The sequence below is a fragment of the Hyperoodon ampullatus genome (assembly GCF_949752795.1).
Source record: "Hyperoodon ampullatus genome assembly, chromosome: X".
NCBI classification, from domain to species: Eukaryota; Metazoa; Chordata; class Mammalia; order Artiodactyla; family Ziphiidae; genus Hyperoodon; species Hyperoodon ampullatus.
Window position 1 is genome coordinate 70,239,820 of NC_136913.1, and position 27,158 is coordinate 70,266,977.

The window sequence follows — 27,158 nt, forward strand, 5'->3', positions numbered from 1 at the left end:
ATTATAGTTGAAAACTTCCCTAATATGGGAAAGGAAATAGTTAATCAAGTCCAGGAGGCACAGAGACACCCATACAGAATAAATCCAAGGAGAAATATGCCAAGACACATATTAATCAAACTGTCAAAAATTAAACACAGAGAAATCATATTAAAAGCAGCAAGGCAAAAAAACAAATAACACACAAGGGAATCCCCATCAGGATAATGGCTGATCTCTCAGCAGAAACTCTACAAGCCAGAAGGGAGTGGCAGGACATAATTAAAGTGATGAAGGTGAAAAACCTGCAACCAAGATTACTCTACCCAGCAAGGATCTCATTGAGATTTGATGGAGAAATTAAAACGTTTACAGACAAACAAAAGCTGAGAGAGTTCAGCACCACCAAACCAGCTTTACAACAAATGCTAAAGGAACTTCTCTAGGCCAGAAACACAACAGAAGGAATATACCTACAATAACGAACCCAAAGCAATTAAGGAAATGGGAATAGAAACATACATATCAATAATTACCTTAAATGTAAATGGACTAAATGCTCCCACCAAAAGACACAGAGTGGCTGAATGGATACAAAAACAAGACCCATATATATGCTGTCTACAAGAGACCCACTTCAGACCTAGAGACACATACAGATTGAAAGTAAGGGGATGGAAAAAGATATTCCATGCAAATGGAAATCAAAAGAAAGCTGGAGTAGCAATTCTTATATCAGACAAAATAGACTTTAAAATAAAGACTATTAGAAGAGACAAAGAAGGACACTACATAACGATAAAGGGATCGATCCAAGAAGAAGATATAACAATTGTAAATATTTATGCACCCAACATAGGAGCACCTCAATACATAAGGCAAATACTAACAGCCATAAAAGGGGAAATCGACAGTAACACACTCAGAGTAGGGGACTTTAACACCCCACTTTCACCAATGGACAGATCATCCAAAATGAAAATAAATAAGGAAACACAAGCTTTAAATGATACATTAAACAAGATGGACTTAGTTGATATTTATAGGACATTCCATCCAAAAACAACAGAATACACATTTTTCTCAAGTGCTCATGGAACATTCTCCAGGATAGATCATATCTTGGGTCACAAATCAAGCCTTGGTAAATTTAAGAAAATTGAAATTGTATCAAGTATCTTTTCCGACCACAATGCTATGAGACTAGACATCAATTACAGGAAAAGATCTGTAAAAAATACAAACACATGGAGGCTAAACAATACACTACTCAATAACGAAGTGATCACTGAAGAAATCAAAGAGGAAATTAAAAAATACCTAGAAACAAATGACAATGGAGACACGACGACCCAAAACCTATGGGACGCAGCAAAAGCAGTTCTAAGGGGGAAGTTTATAGCAATACAATCCCACCTTAAGAAACAGGAAACATTTCGAGTAAACAACCTGACCCTGCACCTAAAGCAATTAGAGAAAGAAGAACAAAAAAACCCCAAAGTTAGCACAAGGAAAGAAATCATAAAGATCAGATCAGAAATAAATGAAGGAAACAATAGCAAAGATCAATAAAACTAAAAGCTGGTTCTTTGAGAAGATAAACAAAATTGACAAACCATTAGCCAGACTCATCAAGAAAAGAAGGGAGAAGACTCAAATCAATAGAATTAGAAATGAAAAAGGAGAAGTAACAACTGACACTGCAGAAATACAAAAGATCATGAGAGATTACTATAAGCAACTCTATGCCAATAAAATGGACAACCTGGAAGAAATGGACAAATTCTTAGAAATGCACAACCTACCAAGACTGAATCAGGAAGAAATAGAAAATATGAACAGACCAATCACAAGCACTGAAATTGAAACTGTGATTAAAAATCTTCCATCAAACAAAAGCCCAGGACCAGATGGCTTCACAGGCGAATTCTATCAAACATTTAGAGAAGAGCTAACACCCATCCTTCTCAAACTCTTCCAAACAATATCAGAGGAAGGAACACTCCCAAACTCATTCTACGAGGCCACCATCACCTTGATACCAAAACCAGGCAAGGATGTCACAAAGAAAGAAAACTACAGGCCAATATCACTGATGAACATAGATGCAAAAATCCTCAACAAAATACTAGCAAACAGAACCCAACAGCACATTAAAAGGATCATACACCATGATCAAGTGGGGTTTATTCCAGGAATGCAAGGATTCTTCAATATACGCAAATCAATCAATGTGATACAACATATTAACAAGTTGAAGGAGAAAAACCATATGATCATCTCAATAGATGCAGAGAAAGCTTTCGACAAAATTCAACACCCATTTATGATAAAAACCCTGCAGAAAGTAGGCATAGAGGGAACTTTCCTCAACATAATAAAGGCCATATATGACAAACCCACAGCCAACATTGTCCTCAATGGTGAAAAACTGAAACCATTTCCACTAAGATCAGGAACAAGACAAGGCTGCCCACTCTCACCACCCTTATTCAACCTAGTTTTGGAAGTTTTAGCCACAGCAATCAGAGAAGAAAAGGAAATAAAAGGAATCCAAATTGGAAAAGAAGAAATAAAGCTGTCACTGTTTGCAGATGACATGATACTATACATAGAGAATCCTAAAGATGCTACCGAAAAACTACTAGAGCTAATCAATGAATTTGGTAAAGTAGCAGGATACAAAATTAATGCACAGAAATCTCTGGCATTCCTGTACACTAATGATGAAAAATCTGAAAATGAAATCAAGAAAACACTCCCATTTACCATTGCAACAAAAAGAATAAAATATCTAGGAATAAACCTACCTAAGGAGACAAAAGACCTGCATGAAGAAAATTTTAAGACACTGATGAAAGAAATTAAAGATGATACAAATAGATGGAGAGATATACCATGCTCCTGGATTGGAAGAATCAATATTGTGAAAATGACTCTACTACCCAAAGCAATCTACAGATTCAATGCAATCCCTATCAAACTACCACTGGCATTTTTCACAGAACTAGAACAAAAAATTTCAAAATTTGTTTGGAAAAACCAAAGACCCCGAATAGCCAAAGCAATCTTGAGAACGAAAAACGGAGGTGGAGGAATCAGGCTCCCTGACTTCAGACTATACTACAAAGCTACAGTAATTAATACAGTGTGGTACTGGCATAAAAACAGAAAGATAGATCAGTGGATCAGGATAGAAAGCCCAGAGATAAACCCACGGACATATGGCCAACTTATCTTTGATAAAGGAGGCAGGAATGTACAGTGGAGAAAGGACAGCCTCTTCAATAAGTGGTGCTGGGAAAACTGGACAGGGACATGTAAAAGTATGAGATTAGATCATTCCCTAACACCATACACAAAAATAAGCTCAAAATGGATTAAAGACCTAAATGTAAGGCCAGAAACTATCAAACTCTTAGAGGAAAACATAGGTAGAACACTCTATGACATAAATCACAGCAAGATCCTTTTGGACCCACCTCCTAGAGAAATGGAACTAAAAACAAAGATAAACAAATGGGACCTAATGAAACTTCAAAGCTTTTGCACAGCAAAGGAAACCATAAACAAGACCAAAAGACAACCCTCAGAATGGGAGAAAATATTTGCAAATGAAGCAACTGACAAAGGATTAATCTCCCAAATTTATACACAGCTCAGGCAGCTCAATAGCAAAAAAACAAACAACCCAATCCAAAAATGGGCAGAAGACTTAAATAGGCATTTCTCCAAAGAAGATATACAGACTGCCAACAAACACATGAAAGAATGCTCAACATCATTAATCATTAGAGAAATGCAAATCAAAACTACAATGAGATATCATCTCACACCAGTCAGAATGGCCATCATCAAGAAATCTAGAAACAATAAATGCTGGAGAGGGTGTGGAGAAAAGGGAACACTCTTGCACTGCTGGTGGGAATGTGAATTGGTACAGCCACTATGGAGAACAGTATGGAGGTTCCTTAAAAAAGTACAAATAGAACTACCATATGACCCAGCAATACCACTACTAGGCATATACCCTGAGAAAACCATAATTCAAAAAGAGGCATGTACCAAAATGTTCATTGCAGCTCTATTCACAATAGCCCGGAGGTTGAAACAACCTAAGTGTCCATCATCGGATGAATGGATAAAGAAGATGTGGCACATATATACAATGGAATATTACTCAGCCATAAAAAGGAACGAAACTGAGCTATTTGTAATGAGGTGGATAGACCTAGAGTCTGTCATACAGAGTGAAGTAAGTCAGAAAGAGAAAGACAAATACCGTATGCTAACACATATATATGGAATTTAAAAAAAAAAATGTCATGAAGAACCTAGGGGTAAAACTGGAATAAAGACACAGACCTACTTGAGAACGGACTTGAGGATATGGGGAGGGTGAAGGTTAAGCTGTGACAAAGCGAAAGAGAGGCATGGACATATATACACTACCAAACGTAAGGTAGATAGATAGTTGGAAGCAGCTGCAGAGCACAGGGAGATCAGCTCGGTGCTTTGTGACCACCTGGAGGGGTCGGATAGGGAGGGTGGGAGGGAGGGAGATGCAATAGGGAAGGGATGTGGGAACAGATGTGTATGTATGACTGATTCACTTTGTTATAAAGCAGAAACTAATAAAAAAAAATATATACACTGTGAATGTCTCAGAAGGAGCAGAAAAAGAAAAAGGGCATCAAATCTTATTTAAAGAAAGAATGACAGAAAACTTTCCAAATTTCAGGAGTAAAATTAACATATAGATCCATGAAGTCCAAAAACCTCCAAATAGGAGGAATCTAAAGAAGTCTACACAAAGACACATTATAATCAAATTGTCAAAAGTCAAGGACAAAGAGACAATATTGAAATCACCAAGAAAAAAAGTGACTTTTCACATACAAAGTAACCTCCATTAGACTGCTAGTGATTTCTCAGCAGAAATTTTTCATTCCAGAAGAGAGTGCAATGATATATTCAAAATGCTTGAAAGAAAAAATGCAAACAAACTTGCAAGAAGAATGCTTTATGTGACAAAGCTATCCTACAGAAATTAAAGTTAGATGAAGTCTTTCCCAGACAAAAAACATCCGTTGCAGTTCATCACCATTAGTCCTATCTTACAAGAAATGTTAAAAGGAGTTTTTCAGATTGAAATTTTAAAGTGGCTATTTAGCAACATTCATGCATATGGAAATATAAAACCAACTGGTAAATGTGAGTATATACTAAAATCCAGAATAATACTGTAATGATGGTACATAAATCACATATATCTAAAGTATAAAAATCAAAACACAAAATCATTTAAATTATTGCTTCATTAGTTTCTTGAGGAATACACAATATAAAGAAATGTAATTTTAACATAAAATATATAAATGGTGAAGAAATAGAAGCAAGATACAGAGTTTTGTATATGATTGCTGTTAAATTGTTATCATCTTTGACTGTTATATTTTCTGTAAGCCTTTTGGGAATCACAAAGAAAAAACCTATAATAGATACACAAAATATAAAAAGAAAGAAGTCAGAGCATACAATACAAAAAATAATCAAATCACAAAGAAAAATAACAACAAAGGACAAAAGAACAAAGAAAATGCAAAAGAATCAGAAAACAAAAAAATGGCAATAGTGTGTTCTTACCTTTCAATAATTACTTAAATGTAAATGGTTTAAATTCTCCAATCAAGTGACACACAATGACTGAATGGATAAAAATAAACAGGACCCAACTATATGCTCCCTATAGGAAACTCACTTCAGCTTTAAAGACACATGTAGGATGAAAGTGAAAGAATGAAAAAAGTATTTCATGCAAATGGTAGCATAAAGAAAGTAGGAATGGCTACATTTGCATGTGATGAAACAGACTTTAAATCAAAAATTACCACGGGACAATGAAAGTTATTATATAATAAATGAGTCAATTCATCAAGAGAAAGAACTGTATATATATATATATGCTAAACATAGGATCACATAAATATATATACCAAATATTAATAGAACTTAAGGGGAAATAAACAGCAATATAATGATGTTACAAGGGACTCTAATACCTCACTTTTCTAATACCTCACTTTCAGAAATGGAAAGATTATCCAGACAGAAAATCAATAAGGAAACAGCAGATTTCAGCAAGGTTATAGACCAAATGTATAATGCACATATCAGAATATGCCATCAAACAGCAGCAGAATACACATTCTTCTCGAGGGCATGTGGAACATATTCCAGGATGAATCATATGTTAGGTCACAAAAATGTTCTAATTTAAGAAAATTGAAATCATATCAAGTTTTTCTTTCTGAAAACAATGGTATGAAACTAGAACTTAATAACAGAAGGAAAAGTGGAAAATTCATAAATATATAGAAATTAAAGACCATATTCCTGAACAACCAGTAAGTCAAAGAAGAAATTTTTAAAATCTTGGGACAAACAATAATGGAAACACAACATAACAAAATGTATGAGATGCTACAAAGCAATTCTAAGAGGGTAGTTTATAGTGATAAATACCTACATTGTGAAAAAAAGAGCTATGTCAGCATCATGTCACTGTGAGACGTTTCCTTTGTCTCTCTGCTTCAATCTACAACAAGTAAAATGTCCATAACGAAACAAGGTGTCTCTGCCCAACTCACTGAGATGCTAGAGAATTCCACTCATCTGTACATCTAAAGGTGGTTTGACTGGAACACATAGAGGAGCTGGGACCAGAGCAAGAGCAGAGGTGATGCCTGCAATCTTGGACCCCTGGTCATGGCAGATGAGCCTAATGTCCCAGAGAACCTGGTAGCAGCAGGTGAAGTGGTGCACAATTTCAACATCCTGGCCACAGCAATGCACATGACCACAAGGAACTGTGCAGCAGCAGCAGTGGAGCCTGAGAAAACAGCCCTCTAGCTGTGAAGATGTATGCAACCATGGCCCTCTACCCAAAACATTAGTGCCTGCAAACCCAAGGACCCCAGGAGTGGCAGAGGCATCGATGACCCTGGATCCCCCCTAACTTCCCCCCTGTTGTGGCAGAGTCTGTGACCCAGAAAACCATGAACATGGTAGAGGCAACAAACATCCTGGTTCCCTAAGTGACAGTGACAGCATCAGTGACACCAGTGACAACAAGGGACTGGAGACTCTGGAGGCACAAGCAACAACAAAATGGACACCAAGCAACACTTCTGGCAGAAGTGGTGAAGGGTGGAAAATGTGAATTCTCAAATATAAACAGAGGCAGCTCAAGTAAGTGAAACTAAAAACTTGTGCTATAGCACCACCTACTGAAAATAACAACAAAAAAATCATTTAATTTTGAACTTGTTGAAACTTTAAAATTAAACTTATTAAAAAGAAAAAGTTTTACCTAAGAAGAAGTATGTACACTACTTCCTCAAATTAACTAGCAGAAGAGCAACTCATTAAATACCATGAAAAACCAGGTAAAATGGTATCACATAAAGAAAGTGACAATTCCCCAGAAACCAAATTTAAGTCATGGAATATTGTGATCTGATAGAGAAATCAAAACAGCTGTCATGAAGAAACACAATGAGCTACAAGAAAATGCATAAAGGCTGATCACTGAGCCCAGGAATAAAGTTAGTGAACAGAAGGAAAACTTTACCAAATAGATTGAAGCTCTAAAAGAAGAGCAAAACATATTCTGGAGCCAAATAACTCAATAAATGAGATGAAGCATGTACTAGAAAGCATTGGAAATAGAGAAGACTATATGGAAGAGAGAATTAGTAAGTCAAAGAAAGAAATCTAGAAATGATACAGGTAGAAAAGGAAAGAATATTAAGATCTAAAAGGAAAAAAAAAGAACCTCCTTGAGAACTATCAAACTCTATTAGGAAGAGAAATATTAGGATAACGGGCATCCTAGAAGAAGAGAGGGAGAAAGGAGCAGAGAGCTTATTTAAAGACATAACAGCTCACAACTTGCAATATCTGGGGAATGAACTGGATATGCAAGCCTATGAAGCTAAGAGAACACCTAATTACCTCAATGCAAAAAGACTTTCTCCATGACACATTAGAGTAAATTGTCAAAGTCAATGAAAAAGAAAGAATTTAAAGGCAGCCATAGAAAAAAAGATGTAACCTAAAGAGGAACCTCCATTGGGCTATCATCAGATTTCTCAGTAGAATATCCACAGGCCAGGACAGAGTGGAATGGCATACTAAAGATATTGAAAGATTGAAAACTTTCAGCCAACCATACTCTATCCAGCAAAATTATCCTTCAGATATGAAGAAGAAATAAAGGCTTTCCCAGACAAACAAAATCTCATGGATTTCATCACCCCTAGACCTGCCTTGCAAGAAATGTTGAAAGAAGTTCTACCTGGAATAAAAAAGGCAAAAATAAACAGAACTCTGATTAAGGTGATAAATGGACAGACAGAATCAGAAAATTGCAACACTATGTCAGAATAGATTGTCAAAAACTTAATTATATCATAAAGGTTAAAGGGAAACAACAGTAAATAACTATAGCTACTGCAATTTTCTAATAAATTCATAACAAAAACAGTGATAATTTAAGTCAACAAAAGCATAAAAGGGGAAAAGGATGGAACACATACAGGCAAATTAAAATAAGATGCTATCAGCAGAAAAATGACTATATTATCTATGAGTCTCTTTCTTTAGAAACCTCATGGTAACAATAAAACATAAATCTAGAGCAGAGATATAAAACAAAAAAAAGAAACTGAGAAAAACATCATAGAAAACCACTAAACTCAAATAGAAGACAGAAACACAAGGAAAAAGAAACAATGGAGACATAAGGGAATAAGGAAAGAAAAGATTAAATAGCAGTACTAAATCCTCATTTATCAATGATCACCCAAAATGTAAATGGATTGAATTCACTAATCAAAAGACACTGAGTAGCTGGATGGGTTAAAAAAAATAGGATCTAACTATAGCCTGTCCCTAGGGGAATAATCTCAGCTCTACAGACAAACAAATACTCAAAGTGAAGTCATAGAAGATGATACTCCATGTAAATGGCAACAAAAAGAAAGAAACATGATACACCACATTAACAAAATGAAAGATAAAAATCATATAATAATTTTACTAGATGCAGAAAAAGCATTTTACAGGATAAAACACACATTTTTGATTAAAACTCTCCATAAAATATGTGTAGAATGACATACATCAAAATAATAAAAGCCACATATGACAAACATACAGCTAACATCATACTCAATGGTAAAAGTCAGAAACCTATCCCCTGCAAACAGAAAGGAAACAAGGCTACACACTCTCACCACTCTTATTCAGCATAATATTGGAAGATCTAGCCATAGCAATTAAGCAAGAAAAAGAAAAAAAATAAAGGCAACCGTATTGGAAAGAAGAAGTTAAACTATCACGTTTTGCAGATGACATGATTCTATACATAGAAAACCCTAAAGACTCCACCAAAAAAATATTAGAAATAATAAATGAACACAGTAAATTTGCAGGGTACAAAATCAATATACAGAAATAAGTTGCATTTCTATACACTAAGAGCAAACTAGCAGAAAGGGAAAATAAGGAAGCATTCCCATCTATATTTGCAATAAAATAATGAAATATGTAGGAATATATTTAACCAAGGAAGTGAAAGGCCTGTGCACTGAAAATTGTAAGATACTATTTAAAGAAATTGAAGATGACATAAATAAATGGAAAGATATTCTGTGCTCATGGACTGGAAAAATTAACATTGTTAAAATGTCCATATTATCTAAAGTAACGTACAGATTCAATGTGATCCCTTTAAAAATAGTTGCATTTTCAAAGAAATAGAACAAAATTCCTAAAATTTATTTGAAACCACAAAGACCTCAAATAGAAAAAGCAATTCTGAGAAAAAAGAACAAAGCTAGAGGTATCATATTCATTTATTTAACATTATAATGCAAAGTTATAGTAATCGAAAGAGCATGGAATTGGCATAAAAGCAGACACACAGATCAATAGAACAGAACTGAGATCCTACAAATAAACTGACACATATATAGAAAATTAATTTATAACAAAGGAGCACAGAACATAAAATGAAAAAAGAATAGTCTCTTCAATAAATGGTGCTGGGGCTTCCCTGGTGGCGCAGTGGTTGAGAGTCTGCCTGCCGATGCAGGGGACACGGGTACGTGCCCCAGTCCGGGAGGATCCCACATGCCGTGGAGCGGCTGGGCCCGTGAGCCATGGCCACTGAGCCTGCATGTCCGGAGCCAGTGCTCCGCAATGGGAGAGGCCACAGCAGTGAGAGGCCCTCGTACCGCAAAAAAAAAAAAACAGAAAAAAGAAACAAATAAATGGTGTTGGGAAAACTGGACAGCAATAGGCAAAATTTTAAAAAATACAAACTACACCAGTATATTACACTATACACAAAAATAAACACAAAACGGATTAAAGAAGTAAATGTGACACCTGAAAACATGACTCTTAGGAGAAAACATAGGCAGTGCACTCTTTGACATTGGTCCCAGGAATATCTTTTTTGGATATGTATCCCCAAGCAAGGGAAACAAAAGCAAAAATAAACAAATGAGACTACATCAAACTAGAAAGCTTCTGCACAAACAAGGAAACATCAAGATGAAAAGACAAACTATAAAATATCAAAAATATATAAAGAACTCATACAGCTCAACAATAACAACAACCAAAACAGATTTTAAAAGGGGCAGAGGATCTGAATACATTTATTTTCAAAGAAAACCTACAGTTGGCCAACAGACACATGAAACAATGTTCAACATCAACAATCATCAGGGAATTGCAAATCAAGACTACAGTTAGATATCATCTCACACCATTTAGTAGAAACACTATTATCAAAAAGGCAAGAAATAACAAATGTTGGAAAGCATGTGGAAAAAGGGGACCTCATATACTGTTGTTAAAAATGTAAACTGGTATACCCACTATGGATAACTCTATGGAGAATCCTCAAATAATTAAGAAGAGAACTGCCATGTGATCCAGCTATTCCACATCTGGGTATTTATATGAAGAAAATGAAAGCACTAATTCAAAAAGATACATGAATACCTATATTCATTGCAGCGTTATTTACCATAGTTCAAGATATAGAAATAAACCAAGTGTCTTTAATGGAAAAATGGATAAAGAAGTTGAGATGTGTACACACACACACACACACACACACAATGGAATACTACTCAGCCATAAAATATGAAATCTTGGGCTTCCCTGGTGGCACAGTGGTTGAGACTCTGCCTGCTGATTCAGGGGACACGGGTTTGTGCCCCGGTCCAGGAAGATCCCACATGCCGCGGAGTGGCTGGGCCCGTGAGCCATGGCCGTTGAGCCTGAACGTCTGGAGCCTGTGCTCTGCAATGGGAAGAGGCCCCAACAGTGAGAGGCCTGCATACTCAAAAAAGAAAAAAAAAAAGATGAAATCTTGCTATTTGCAACATGGATGAACTTGAGGGTATTATGCTAAGTGAATAAAGTCAGACCGAGAAGGCAAATCTCATATTACTTCATTAATATATGGAATATGAAAGTAACAAAAAGCAAAAACAGGGAACCCCCCCAAAAAAATGTAACTTAAATACTCATAGACCTAGTAAAAGAAGAATAAACTATATCAAGTTAGCAGGACAAATAAAGTAATAAAGCAGAAAGAAATGAAATAAAGATAAGAAAAAAAGAATAAAAACATCAACAAAATTAGAGTTGGTGTTTGAAAAGGTAAGTAAAATTGACTTACCCTTAGCTGGAATACTTATGAAATATAGAGAAGACTCAAATAAATAAAATAATAAATGAAAGAGGGGACATTACAGGTGATACCACAGAAATTCAAAGGACATCAAAGATTACATGAACAATTATATGCCAAGCAATTGGACAACCTAGAAGATATGGGTAAATTCCTAGAAACTTTCAACCTACCAAGACTGAATCATGAAGAAATAGAATTTCTGAACAGACCAATAAAGAGTAAGGAGATTGATGCAGTAATCCAAAACCTCCCAACAACAAAAAATGTCCAGCCTTTTCTGATGAATTATACCAAACACTTAAAGAAGAAAGAGTGTCAATCCTTCTTAAACTGTTTTACAAATTTGAAAAGAGAGAATCACTTAAAATATTTTATGTGGTCAGTATACTCTGATTCCCAAGACAGACAAGGACATGACAAGAAAAGAAATTTACAGGCCAATAGCCCACAAAAAATATAGATTCAAAAATGTTCAACAAAATACTAGCAAATCAAATTCAGCAGCACATTAAATGTATCATACACTATAATAAAATAGGCTTTATCCCAGGGGTACAAGGACAAACATATGCAAATCAATAAATGTAATATACCTCATTAATAGAATGAAGAATAAAAATCTCAATTGATGAAGAAAATGCTTTTGACAAAAGTCAACAGCCTTTCATGATAAATACTCTGAACAAATTAGGTGTAAAAAGAATGTACCTCAACAAAGTAAAGGCCATGCATGGCAAGCCCACAGCTAACGTCATACTCAATAGTGAAAAATCTTAAAGATTTTACTCTAAGATCAGGAACAATACAAGCATACCTGCTCTCACCATTTCTATTCAATATAGTACTGGAAGTTCTCATTAGAGATTTAAGCAACAAAAAGAAAATAAAATTCATCCAAATTGGAAACAAAGAGTAAAATTGTCTCTATTTTCAGATCATATAATCTTATATATAGAAAATTCTAAAGACTACCAAAACACTGTTAGAACAAATAAATAAAGTCAGTTAATTTGCAGGATATAAATTCAACATTCCAAAATCAGTTCAGTTTCTGTACACTAACAAAAAACTAACTGAAACAGAAAGTAAGGACACAATCCCTTGTGCAGTAACATCAAAAAGAATAAGATACTTAGGAATATATTTAACCGAGGAAGTGAAAGATCTCTATATTGAAAACCACAAGACATTGATTTAAAAACTGTAAAAGACACAAAAATTGGAAAGATACTCAGTGTCCATGGATTGAAATAATAAATGTTGTTAAAATGTCCATACTACCCAAAACAATCTACAGATTCAAAGCAATTCTTTAAAATCCCAGTGGCATTTTTCACAAAAATAAAAAAAATGTCTCCTAAAGTTCATATAAAATCACAAAAGACCCTAAATTGTCAAAGAAATCTTGAGCAAGAAGTGTAAAGCTGGAGGTATCACACTTCCTGAATTCAAACTATATTACACAGCTATTGTAATCAAAACAGTATGGTACTGGCACAAAAACAGACTCAAAGATGCTTGTAACAGGGCTTCCCTGGTGGCACAGTGGTTGAGAGTCCGCCTGCCAATGCAGGGGACACGGGTTTGTGCCCCGGCCCGGGAAGATCCCACATGCCATGGAGCGGCTGGGCCCGTGAGCCATGGCCACTGAGCCTGCACGTCTGGAACCTGTGCTCTGCAGCTGGAGAGGCCACAACAGTGAGAGGCCCGCATACCGCAAAAGAAAATAAAAAGATGGTTGTAACAAAATATAGGGCCAAGAAATGAACCCACATATACATGACCTTTGACAAGGGTGCCACAATTAAACAGTAGGAAAAGAATAGCCTCCTCAACAAATGCTGTCGAGAAACTGGATATCCACATGAAAAAGAAGGAAATTGGATCATTATGTTATACCATACACAAAAATTGACTCAAAATGGATTAAAGACATAAATATAAGAATTGAAACTCTTAAATTATCAGAAGAAAACATGAAGGAAAGTCTCCTTGATACAATCCTGGCAAAGATTTTGTTTTTGTTTTTGTTTTTTTTTTATATGACATCAAAGGCACTAGCAATAAAAGCAAAAACAAACAACTGGGATCATATCAAGCTACACAATTTCTGCACAGCAAAGGAAACTACAGGATGGAAAGCCAACCTATGGAATGAGATAAAATTTTTACCCAACTTATATCTGACAAGGGGTTAATATCTAAAATATATAAGTAGCTCCTACAACTGAATAGCAGCAAGATAAATAACACAATTAAAATACGGGAAAATGACCTGAATAGACATTTTTTTTCCAGTGAAGACATACAAATGGTCAACAGGCATATGAAAATGTGACAACATCACTAATCACCAGGGAAATGAAAATTAAAGCCACACTGATATCTCATCTCACACCTGTTAGGATGTCCATTATTAAAAAAAAAGAAAAAGAGTGTTGGTGAGCATGTGGAGAAAAGAGAACTCTGGTATAGAGTTGATGGAAATGTTAATTGGCACAACCATTATGGAATATAGTATGAAAGTTCCTCAAAAAATTAAAAAATAGAATTTACATATCATCAATAAATTCTACTTTTAGATATTTGTCCAAAGGGACTAAAATGAGCATCTCAAAGAGTAACCTGCAGTCCCATGTTTATTGCAGCATTATTCACAATACTGAAGATATGGAAACAACCTAGATGTCTATTGTCAGATACCTGGATTAAGAAAATGTGGTGTATATATATATATATATATATATATATATATATATATATATATATACACACACACACACACAGTGGAATATTATTCAACCTAAGAAATGGAAGGAAATCCTGCCATTTTTGGCAACACGGATTTACCTGGGGTATATTATGCTTAGTGAAATAAGCCAGACAGAGAAAGACAAGCATTCTATTATCTCACTTATATGTGGAATCTAAAATAGTCAAACTCACAGAGACAGAATTTAGAATGGAAATTGCTAGGATGTCGGAGAGTGAGAATTTGGGTGATGATTGTCAAAGTGATAGAAATTTCAGCTAACACCTATACAGCAAATTGCCCATAGCTTAAAATTCTGTAGTGTATACTTAAATTTTACTAAGAGGGTAGACTTTAAGTGTTTTTACTTCTTACAAAAAAATAAGTAATAATAAAGAACTTGGGAGGAAATTTTGGGAGATGATGAAATGTTTATGGCCTTGATGGTGATGATGATTTCATGGGCATATATTTAACTTCAAAATAATGAAGATGTAAACATTAAATTTGTATAGCTTTTTACATGCCAATCATACCCTACTAAAGGAGTTTTTTAATAGTTAATCCACACTAATTTTAGGCAGGATGCAACAATTCAGATTACCCCTAATGCTTCAAGCTTAAGTGAAAGTAAAATGGCCACAACATCTATCTCGTAACATATAAATTCTTTGGAAAGCATGAGAAATTTATACACTTTTATTCCCTGGAAAAATCAATCTGATAATTTTTATTGTAACTCAATTTACAAAAAACCAAAACAAAACAAAACGAAAAAAACCCCGCATTATTCTGAAATAACTATAGATTCATACGTGTATGCAAGAAAATGTACAGGAAGATCCTATAAACTCTTTACCCAGACTCCCCCAACTACAACTTTCATACCCATAGTACAATATCAAAATCAGGCAATTGACACTGGAGCAATCTTTCAGCTTACTGAGATTCCGTTAGTTATATATGTACTCATCTATATGTGTGTGTGCATATGTGTGTGTGAATGTGAGGCTCTATGAAAGAGTTGAACACATGTTTGGATTCATGCAACCTTCACCACAATCAAGATACTTAACCCCCATGCTGTACCATAAACACATGATTCCCTGGTGCTAACACTTTATATTCACACCTACCAAAACCCTACCTATCCTTAACAACTGACAACCACAAGTCTACTATCCATTTACAATTATATTATTTTGCAAATGTTAAGTAAATGTAAAAATTTGGTAGATATTTTTTCAGTATTTTTTTTCCACTCAGGATAATTTAATTGATATATATATATATACAAGTTGATGCATGTATCAATAATTTATTCTTTTTAACTGCTGAGTAGCATTTCACAGTATACTTCAGTTTGGTTAAGGATTCCCCCATTGAAGTACATTTGGGTAGTTTACATTTGGGGGTATCAAAAATAAAGTTGCTGTGTGTATTTATGTACAAAATGTTGCATGAAAATATGTTTTCATTTCTTTGGTATGGATGCCTAGTAGTGCAATAACTGAGAATTATTGTTAAATTCATTTTTTTAACTTTTTATTTTATGTTGGAGTACAGTTGATTAACAATGTTGTGTTAGTTTCAGGTGTACAACAAAGTGATTCAGTTATATATATACATGTATCTATTCTTTTTGAAGTACTTTTCCCAATTAGGTTGTTATAGAATATTGAGCAGAGTTCCCTGTGCTATACAGTAGGTCCTTGTTGGTTATCCATTTTAAATATAGCAGAGTGTACATGTTAATCCCATACTCCCTAACTGTCCCTCCCCCCACCCTTCCCCCCTGGTAACCATAAGTTCGTTCTCTAAGTCTGCGAGTCTGTTTCTGTCTTGTAAATATGCTCACTTGTATCTCTTCTTTTTTTTTTTTTTTTTTTTTTAGATTCTGCATATAAGTGATATCACATGATACTTCTCTTTCTCTGTCTGACTTACTCCACTCAGTATGACAATCTCTATGTCCATCCATGTTGCCGCAAATGACATTATTTCACATTTTAAGGGATGAGTAGTATCCCATTGTATATGTGTACCACATCTTCTTTATCCATTCTTCTGCTAATGGAAATTTTGGATACTTCCATTTCTTGGCTATTGTTAACAGCACTGAAATGAACACTGGGGTGCATGTTTCCTTTTGGACCATGTTTTTATCCAGGTATATGTCCAGGAGTGGGATTGCAGGATGATATGGTAGCTCTATTTTTAGTTTTTTAAGGAACCTCCATACTGTTCTCCATAGTGGCTACACCAATTTACATTCCCATCGACAGTGTAGGAGAGTTCCCTTCTCAACACACTCTCTCCAGTATTTATTTTTTTTGTGGATTTTTTGATGTTAGTCATTCTGACTGGTGTGAGGTAGTATCTCATTGGAGTTTTGATTTGCATTTCGCTAATGATTAGTGATGTTCAACATCTTTTCATGTGCCTCTTGGACATCTGCATGTCTTCTTTGGAGAAATGTCTATTTAGGGCTTCTGCCCATTTTTTGATTGGGTTGTTTGTTTTGATAATATTAAGCCACATGAGCTATTTGTAAATTTTGGAGACTAATCCCATTTTGGTCACGTCATTTGCAAGTATTTTCTCCCATTCTGTGGGTTGTCTTTTCATTTTGTTTATGGTTTCCTTTGTTGTGCAAAAGAGTTTGAGTTTAATTAGGTCCCATTTGTTTATTTTTGTTTTGATTTCCATTATTCTGGGAGATGAATCAAAAAGATATTGCTGTGATTTATGTCAGAGAGTGTCCTGTCTATGCTTTCCTCTAAAAGATTTATAATGTTTGGTCTCACATTTAGGTCTTTAATCCATTTTGAGTTGATTTTTGTGTATGGTGTTAAATAATGTTCCAATTTCATTTTTTTTACATGTATCTGTCTGATTTTCCCAGGGCCATTTATTGAAGAGATTGTCATTCTTCCATTGTATAGTGTTGCCTCCTTTGTCAGAGATTAATCAACCATAGGTGAGTGAGTTTATTTCTGGGCTTTCTCTCCTGTTCATTGATCTATATTTCTATTTGTGTGCCAGTACCATACTGTTTGATGGCTATAGCTTTGTAATATAGTCTGAAGTCAGGGAGACTGATTCCTCCAACTCTGGTTTTCTTTCTTAAGATTGCTTTGGCTATTCAGAGTCTTTTGTGTCTCCATACTAATTTTAAGATTTTTTTTGTTCTAGTTATGTGAAAAACGTCATTGGTAATTTGATAGGGATTGCATTAAATCTGTAGATTGTCTTGGGTAGTATAGTCATGTTGACATTATTGATTCTTCCAATCCAAGAACATAGTATATCTTTCCATCTGTTTGTGTCATCTATTTCTTTCATCAGTGTCTTATTATTTTCAGAGTACAGATCTTTTGTTTCCTTAGGAAGGTATATTTCTATGTGTTTTATTCTTTTTGATGTGATGGTAAATGTGATTGTTTTTGGAATTTCTCATTCTGATCTTTCATTTTTAGTTTATAGAAATGCAACAAATTTCTGTGCATTAATTTTTTCACCTACAACTTTACCAAATTCATTGATGAGCTAGTGGTGTCTTTAGGATTTTTTGTGTACTGTATCATGTAATTTTTAGTTTTTAAAAAAGCCTGTCAAACAGTTTTCTAGAGTGGATTTATCATGTTACATTCTGATCAGCAAAGTATGACTTAGTTTCTCCAAATTCTTGACAGTTTTTTGGCATGATGTATACATATATTTGTGTGTGTGTGTGTATGTATATACATACACACACACATATATATATATATACATACAGTCTTGACAGCTGTGCAGTAATACCTCATTGTGATTTTAATTTGCATTTACCTAATGGTTAATGATGTTCAACATACTTTAATGTGCTTATTTCTTATATGTATATATTTTTGGTGAGTTGTTTGTGCATATCTTTAGCCCATTTCACAATTAAATCATTTGATTTTCAATGTTGAGATTTATAATTATTTTTATATTCTAAATACAAGTCCTCTGTCTGATATGTGATTATGATAGACATCATAATGACACCCACTCCAGAAATGCCCACATATTAGTCCTCCAAACCTAAGTATATGTTATATAAATAGTGGGACAGAAATATGTTTTCAGATTGAATTACAGTTGGTAATAATTTTATTCTGAGAAGGGGAGATTATCTTGGATGATCTGGGTGGGCCTAATATAATTACAAGGGCCTTATAAATGAAAGATGTAGGCTGGAGAAGTAGAGTTGGAGGAGAAGACATGATTATGAAAGGAGAGGTTGGAGTGATGACACTGTTGGCTTGAAGATGGAATGAGGACAACCTCCAGAAATTGAAAAAAATATAATAAAATAGATACTCCTCTACAGTTACCAGAAAGGAAAGAAGTTCTGCAAACATCTTGGTTTTAGCCCAGTAAGGGCCATTTTAGACTTCTGACATGTAGAACTGTAAGATAATAATTTTTTGTTGTTTTAAGCTAATAATTTTGTGACAATTTGTTACAGAAAAAATAGAAAACAAATAGTAATTTGTACATATTTTCTCACGGTATTTACTGTCCCTAATCAACTTCTTCACACCACCTCTCATAGAGAAAAAAAAAATAATATTGACGAGGTCCAAATTATTAATTTTTCATTTTATGGATCATGCATTTAGTATAAAGTCTAGGAACTCTTTTCCTAGTCTTAAGTCCTGAAGATTTCCTGTGAATTTTTCTAAAAGATTTAGAGTTCTTTGTTTTACATTTATGTCCATGATCAATTCTGAGTTAAATTTTATAAAATTTAACTATTTCTCTCTGGCTTATGCTTGTCCAATTACTAGCACTATTTATTTAAAAACGTATCCCTCATTCACTGTTTGCTTTTACTTCTTTGTTAAGATTAACTAGGTATATTTGCATGAATCTACTTGTGGATTATCTATTCTGTGGTATTTATTTATATCTATCCCTCCTCCAGTGCCGTATTGTTTTGATTAGTGGAGGTAAATAGTAAGATATATATTAGGAAGAGTGATACCTCCTATTTGATTCTTCTTCTTTTTTTTGTTTTTTTTTCATACTTGTTCTGACTATTTTATTGTCTTGCCCTTTTTGTTTAAGTTTTAGAATACGCCCTCTTCATCTATGAAATGCCTTGCTGGGAGTTTCATAGGAATTCCATTTAATCTATAGGTAACTTTAGAGAGAATTGACTTTACGATGTTGAGTCTTTTAATCTATGAGCACAGTACTTATTAAGGTATTTAGTTTTTCTTTGATTTCTTTCATAAGCGTTTGATAATTTTCATCATATAGAACATGTACATGTTTTGGTTAGATTCACAGATAATTATTGCACTTTCTTTTGTGCAACTGCAAATGATATTTTGTTTTAAAATTTCTTTTTCTACTTCTATATTTTCAGTACACAAATGCAATTGATTACTTTTGTGTGTTGATCTTGTATCCTGTGTACTTACAAAATTTATTTATTACTTTTAGAATATTTTGTTGTAGAATCCTTGTGATTTTGTATGTACATAATTAAGCTGTCAGCAAATAGAGACAGCATTATTTCTTCTTTTCCAAGGGAGTTTTATTTATTTTTCTTTCCTTGTGACAGTGGCTACAACATCCAGGAATGTTGACTAAGAATTGTTGTACATTTTTGCTTTGCTTTTTTTTTTTTTTTTTTGCTTTTTTTTTAACATCTTTATTGGAGTATAACTGTTTTACAATGGTGTGTTAGTTTCTGTTTTATAACAAAGTGAATCAGTAATACATATACATATATCCACAAATCTCTTCCAACTTGCGTTTACCTCCCTCCCACTCTCCTTATCCCACCCCTCTAGGTGGTCACAAAACACTGAGCTGATCTCCCTGTGCTATGTGGCTGCTTCCCACTAGCTATCTATTTTACATTTGGTAGTGTATAAATGTCCATGTGACTCTCTCACTTTGTCCCAACTTAACCTTCCCCCTCCCCATATCCTCAAGTCCATTCACTAGTAGGTCTGCGTCTTTATTCCCATTTTGCCCCTAGGTTCTTCATGACCATTTTTGTTTGTTTGTTTGTTTGATTACATATATATGTGTTAGCATACAGTACTACTTTTTTACTTTCTGACCCACTTCACTATGCATGACAGACAGAGATTTCTGGGCATTAATTTTGTATCCTGCTACTTTACCAAATTAATTGATTAACTCTAGTAGTTTTCTGGTACCATCTTTAGGATTCTCTATGTATAGTATCATGTCATCTGCAAAAATTGACAGTTTTCATTCTTCTTTTCCAATTCGGATTTCTTTTATTTCTTTTTCTTCTATGATTTTCTGTGGCTAAAGCTTCCAAAATTAGGTTGAATAATAGTGGTGAGAGTGGGCAACCTTGACTTGTTCCTGATCTTAGTCAAAATGGTTTCAGTTTTTCACCATTGAGAATGATGTTGAGTGTGGATTTGTCATATATGGCCTTTATTATGTTGAGGTAAGTTCCCTCAATGCCTACTTTCTGGAGGGTTTTTATCATAAATGGGTGTTGAATATTGTCAAAAGCTCCTTCTGCATCTATTGAGATGATCATATGATTTTTCTCCTTCAATTTGTTAATATGGTGTATCACGTTGATTGATTTGTGTATATTGAAGAAACCTTGCATTCCTGGAATAAACCCCACTTGATCATAGTGTATGGTCCTATTCATGTGCTGCTGGACTTTGTTTGCTAGTATTCTGTTAAGGATTTTGCATCTATGTTCATCGGTAATATTGGCCTGTAGTTTTCTTTCTTAGTGACATCTTTGTCTGGTTTTGGTATCAGGATGATGGTGGCCTCGTAACATGAGTTTGGGCATCTTCCTCCCTCTGCTATATTTTGGAAGAGTTTGAGAAGTATAGGTGTTAGCTCTTCTCTAAATGTTTGATTGAATTCGCCTGTGAAGCCACCTGGTCCTGGGCTTTTGTTTGTTGGAAGATTTTCAATCACAGTTTCAATTTCAGTGCTTGTGATTCATCTCTTCATATTTTCTATTTCTTCCTGGTGCAGTCTCATAACGTTGGGCATTTCTAAGGATGTGTCCATTTCTACCAGGTTGTCCATTTTATTGGCATATAGTTGCTTATAATAATCTTTCATGATACTTTGTATTTCTGCAGTGTCAGTTGTTACTTCTCATTTTACATTTCTAATTTTATTGATTTGAGTCTTCTCCCTTTTTTTCTTGATGAGTCTGGCTAATGATTTATCAATTTTGTTTATCTTCTCAAAGAAACAGCTTTTAGTTTTATTGATCTTTGCTATGGCTTCCTTCATTTATTTTTCATTTATTTATGATATGATCTTTATGATTTATTTCCTTCTGCTGACTTTGGGGTTTTTTTTTGTTGTTGTTGTTCTTTCTCTAATTGCTTTAGGTGTAAGGTTAGGTTGTATATTTGAAATGTTTCTTGTTTCTTAAGGTAGGATTGTATTGCTGTAACCTTCCCTCTTAAAACTGCTTTTGCTGCATCCCATAGGTTTTGGGTTGTCATGTTTTCATTGTCATTTGTTTCTAGGTGTTTTTTGATTTCCTCTTTGATTTCTTCAGTGATCACTTGGTTATTAGTAGTTTGTTGTTTAGCCTCCATGTGCTTGCATTTTTTACAGATATTTTCCTGTAATTTATATCTACTCTCATAGCATTGTGGTTGGAAAAGATACTTAATATGATTTCAATTTTATTAAATTTACTGAGGACTGATTTGTGATCCAAGATATGATCTATCCTGGAGAATGTTCCATGAGCACTTGAGAAGAAAGTTTATTCTGTTATTTTTGAATGGAGTGTCCTATAAATATCAATTGAGGTCATCTTTTTAATGTATCATTTATAGCTTATGTTTCCATATTTATTTTCATTTTGGATGATCTCTCCATTGGTGAAAGTGGAACATTAAAGTCCCCTACTATGATTGTGCTACTGTCGATTTCCCCTTTTATGGCTGTTAGTATTTGCCTTATGTATTGAGGTGATCCTATATTGGGTGCATAAATGGATAAAATTTTTATATCTTCTTCTTGAATTGATCTTTTATCATTATGTGGTGTCCTTCTTTGTCCTCTGTAATAGTCTTTGTTTAAAGTTTATTTTTTCTGATATAAGAATTGCTATTCTACCTTTCTTTTGATTTCCATTTGCATGGAATATCTTTTTCCATCCCTTTACTTTCAGTCTGTGTGTGTCTCTAGCTCTGAAGTGGGTCTCTTGTAGACAGCATATATACAGATATTGTTTTTGTATCCATTCAGTGACTCTATGTGTTTTGGTTGGAACATTTAATACATTTACCTTTAAAGTAATTATCAATATGTATTCCCCTATTACCATTTTCTTAATTGTTTTGGGTTTGTTATTGTACGTCTTTTCCTTCTCTTGTGTTTCCTACCTAGAGAAGTTCCTTTAGCATTTGTTGTAAAGCTGGTTTGTTGGTGATGATTTCTCTTAACTTTTGTTTATCTGTAAAGTTTTTAATTTCTCCATCAAATCTGAATGAGATCCTTTCTGGATAGAGTAATCTTTGTTGTAGGTTTTTCCCTTTCATCACTTTAAATATGCCCTGCCACTCCCTTCTGGCTTGCAGAGTTTCTGCTGAAAGTTCAGCTCTTATCCTTATGGGGATTCCCTTGCATGTTATGTGTTGTTTCTCCCTTGCTTCTTTTAATATTTTTTCTTTGTATTTAATTTTTGACTGTTTGATTAATATGTGTATTGTCGTGTTTCTCCTTGCATTTATCCTGTATGGGACTCTCTGTTCTTCCTGGACTTGATTAACTATTTCCTTTCCCATATTAGGAAAATTTTGTATTGTAATCTCTTCAAATATTTTCTCAGTCCCTTTCTTTTTCTCTTCTTCTTCTGGGACCCCTATAATTCAAATGTTGGTGCATTTAATGTTTTCCCAGTGGTCTCTGAGACTGTCCTCAATTATTTTCATTCTTTTTTTCTTTATTCTGCTCAGTAGTTATTTCCACTGTTTTGTCTTCCAGGTCACTTATCCGTTCTTGTGCCTCAGTTATTCTGCTGATCTCTTCTAGAGAACTTTTAATTTCATTTATTGTGTTGTTCATCATTGTTTGTTTGCTCTTTAGTTCTTCTAGGTCCTTGTTAATTGTTTAATGTTTCTTGTATTTTCTTCATTCTCTTTCCAAGATATTAGATCATCTTTACTATTATTACTCTGAATTATTTTTCATGTAGACTGCCTATTTCCTCTTTAGTTCTTCTAGGTCTTTGTTAAACTTTTCTTGTATTTTCTCCATTGTATTTCCATGATTTTGGGTCATCTTTATTATCATTATTCTGAATTATTTTTCAGGTAGACTGTTTATTTCCTCTTCATTTGTTAGGTCTGGTGTTTTTGTTTTTACCTTGCTACTTCATCTGCTGTGTGTTTCTGTGTCTTCTCATTTTGCTTAACTTCCTGTGTTTGGGGTCTCCTTTTCACAGGCTGCAGGTTCGTAGTTCCCGTTGTTTTTGGTGTCTGCCCCCAGTGGCTATGGTTCGTTCAGTTGGTTGTGTAGGCTTCCTGCTGGTGGGGACTAGTGCTTTTGTTCTGGTGGATGAGGCTGGATTTGTCTTTCTATTCGGCATGTCCACATATGGTAGTGTGTTTTGTGGTGTCTGTGGCCTTATTATGATTTTAGACAACCTCTCTGCTAATGGGTGGGGTTTTGTTCCTATCTTACTTGTTGTTTGTCTTAGGGTGTCCAGCACTGTATCTTGCTGGTCATTGAGTGGAGTTTGGTCTTGATGTTGAGATGGAGATCTCTGGGAGATTTTCACCATTTGATATTACATGGAGCAGGGACATCTCTTGTGGACCAATGTCCTGAACTTGGCTCTTCCATGTCAGAGGCACAGCCCTTATGCATGTCTGGAACCCCATTAGCCTGTCTTCTATGTGTCTCAGAATAAAAGGGGGAAAGAAAGGAAAGAAAGAAAGGAAGAAGAATATAAAATAAAATATAATAAAATAAAATTTAAACGTTTTTTAAATAAAAAATTATTATTAAAAATTTAAGTAATTAAAAAAAGAAAGTAAGAAAGAAGAGAGCAACCAAACCAAAAAAAAAAAAAAAAAAAAAAAGACAGACTGAACCTTAGGCAAATGGTAAAAGTAAAACTATACAGAGAAAATCACACTCAGAAGCATACACATACACACTCATAGAAAAACAAAGAGGGGAAAAATATATATATTGTTGCTCCCTTTGCCTTGTTTTTTATCTGTAAGAGGAAATATCCAGTCTTTCACCATTAAGTTTAATGTTACCTGCTGTTTTATTCATAGATGCTCTATATGAGATTGAGGAAGGTCTTCTCTATTTATTGTGTAGTGAGAGTTTTTATCATAAATGGTTATTGAAGTTTTCAAATATTTTTTCTGCAACAGTTAAAATTATCATATGATATTTTCCTTTATCAGTCTGTTGATATGAATAATTACATTGATTGACTTTTAATCAAAATATAGTTGATGTACAATATTATATAAATTACAGGTATACATGTAGCAATTTACAATTTTTAAAGGCTGTATTCCATGTATAGTTATTATAAAATATTAACTATAGTTCCCATGTTGTACAATATACACTTGTAGCTTATGATTCATTTTTCAAATATCAAACCAGGCTTTATATGGAAAAAATCCAACTTGCTTGTAGTATGTTATTCCTTTTATACATTTTTAGATTGCATTGGTAAAATTTTCCTGAGAATTTTTGTGTAAGTCCAGGAGAAATATTAGTCTGCATTTTTCTTTTCCTCTCCTATGTGAATCTGATTTTTGTGTCAGGATATACTGGTCAGGGTTCTCCTGAGAAACAGAACCAATAGGGTGTGCATATATGGAGAAAAAACTATATTTTTGGAATTGGCACATATGATTATAGACCAGCGAGTCCAAAATCTGCAGGGTAGGCCATCTGGCTCGAGACCGAGAAAAGAGCCAATATTGCTATTCAGGTTCAAAATCATATTCTGAAGAATTTCTTCTTGTTAGTGGAAGGTAACTTTTTCTCTTCAGTTTTTTGAATGAGACCTACTCACATTATGAAGGGCAATCTATTTTACTGTACTCAAACTCCATTGATACATGTTAATTTCATTTTCCCCCCAAAGCCCTCACAGAAACATCCAGTATTATGTTTGACCAAATATCTGGACACCATGGCCCACCCAATTTAACACATAAAATTAATAATCACACAGGGTAATAATGCCTTCTTAAAATGAGTTGATAAATGTTTCCTCCTCTTCTATTTTATGGAAGATATTTTCTAAAATTGATGCTAATATCCTCTGAATATTTGGTAAAAATTTCCAATGAAACCATCTGGGCATAGAGATCTATTTTGGGGGAGAATTTTAATTAAACATTTAACTTATTTAATAGTTATAGTTTTTTCCAGGTTATCTATTTCAGTTGGGAAGTTTGTGTTTTTTAAGAAATTGGTTCATTTCTTATGAATTATTGAATTTATAAGTATTATTTCCTAATTATAATTTAATGGAGGTAGAATATGTTTTATGGCCCTGTTCCATTCTTGATATTGGTGATTTGTGCTCTCTTTCTATCTTTGCAATGCTGCTAAAAGTTTGCCAATTTTATTGATTTGTTTAGAATTAGGTTTTTTGTTGTTGTTTTTTTTTAAATTTTCTCCATTGTGGTTCTCTATTCAATTTTACTTATATGTGCTTTTGTATTTATGATTTCTTTCCAACTGTTTGCTTTGGGATGTTTCTGCTTTTCTACTTCCAGTTTCTTGCAGTAAAATCTAAGAATTGAGATTGTTACTGTTTTCTAATATAAGCATTTTGTGTCACAATCTTTTTTCTCACTACTACTTTGGCTGCATCCCACAAATTTGGTTATATTTTATATTCATTTTCATTCATTTCTTTCAAATCCTTTGTTATTTTCTCTTTGATCTATAGTTTCTATTTAGACTTTTTTGCTTAATTTCCTTGTGTTTGGAGATTTTATCATTGTCTATTATTGATTTCTAGTTTGATTTCATTTTTATCAGAGAGCACTCTATATAATACCAATAATTGTAAATGTGTTAAGAATAGTAATATAACCTAAAATGTAGTCTAGCTTGATGATTGTTTCACAGCTGCTTGAAAATAATGTGTATTCTGTAGTAGAATGAAATGTTCTATAAATGTAAATTAGATTCTTTTGGCTCTTGCTATTTTTCTGTTCTTCTAGATCCATGAAAATTTCCTGACTAGTAATTATATAAATTTCTGAGAGTAGACTACAGAAGTCCCCATCTAAAATAAGGGATTTGCCTATTTCTCATTTCATCTCTAACAATTTTGCTGTATGTATTTTGGAGCTCTAGTGTTTTGTACATACTCATATTGAATTGCAATTATGTGTTTGGAGAATTGATCCTAGTTTAGTTAAGTACTTAATGATAGTATTTGTTTATTTGATATTAATATAGCCACTCCCTTTCTTCAATACTTTTTGCATGAAATGCCTCTTTACATTCTTTTGCTTTCAACTAACCTCTGGCATTAGGTTTAAAGTGAATTTCTTGTAGATAGCATACAGTTGGGTAGGTTGTGTGGATTTTGAGCCACTCTGAAAATTTCTGTCTTTTAGTTTTTGTATT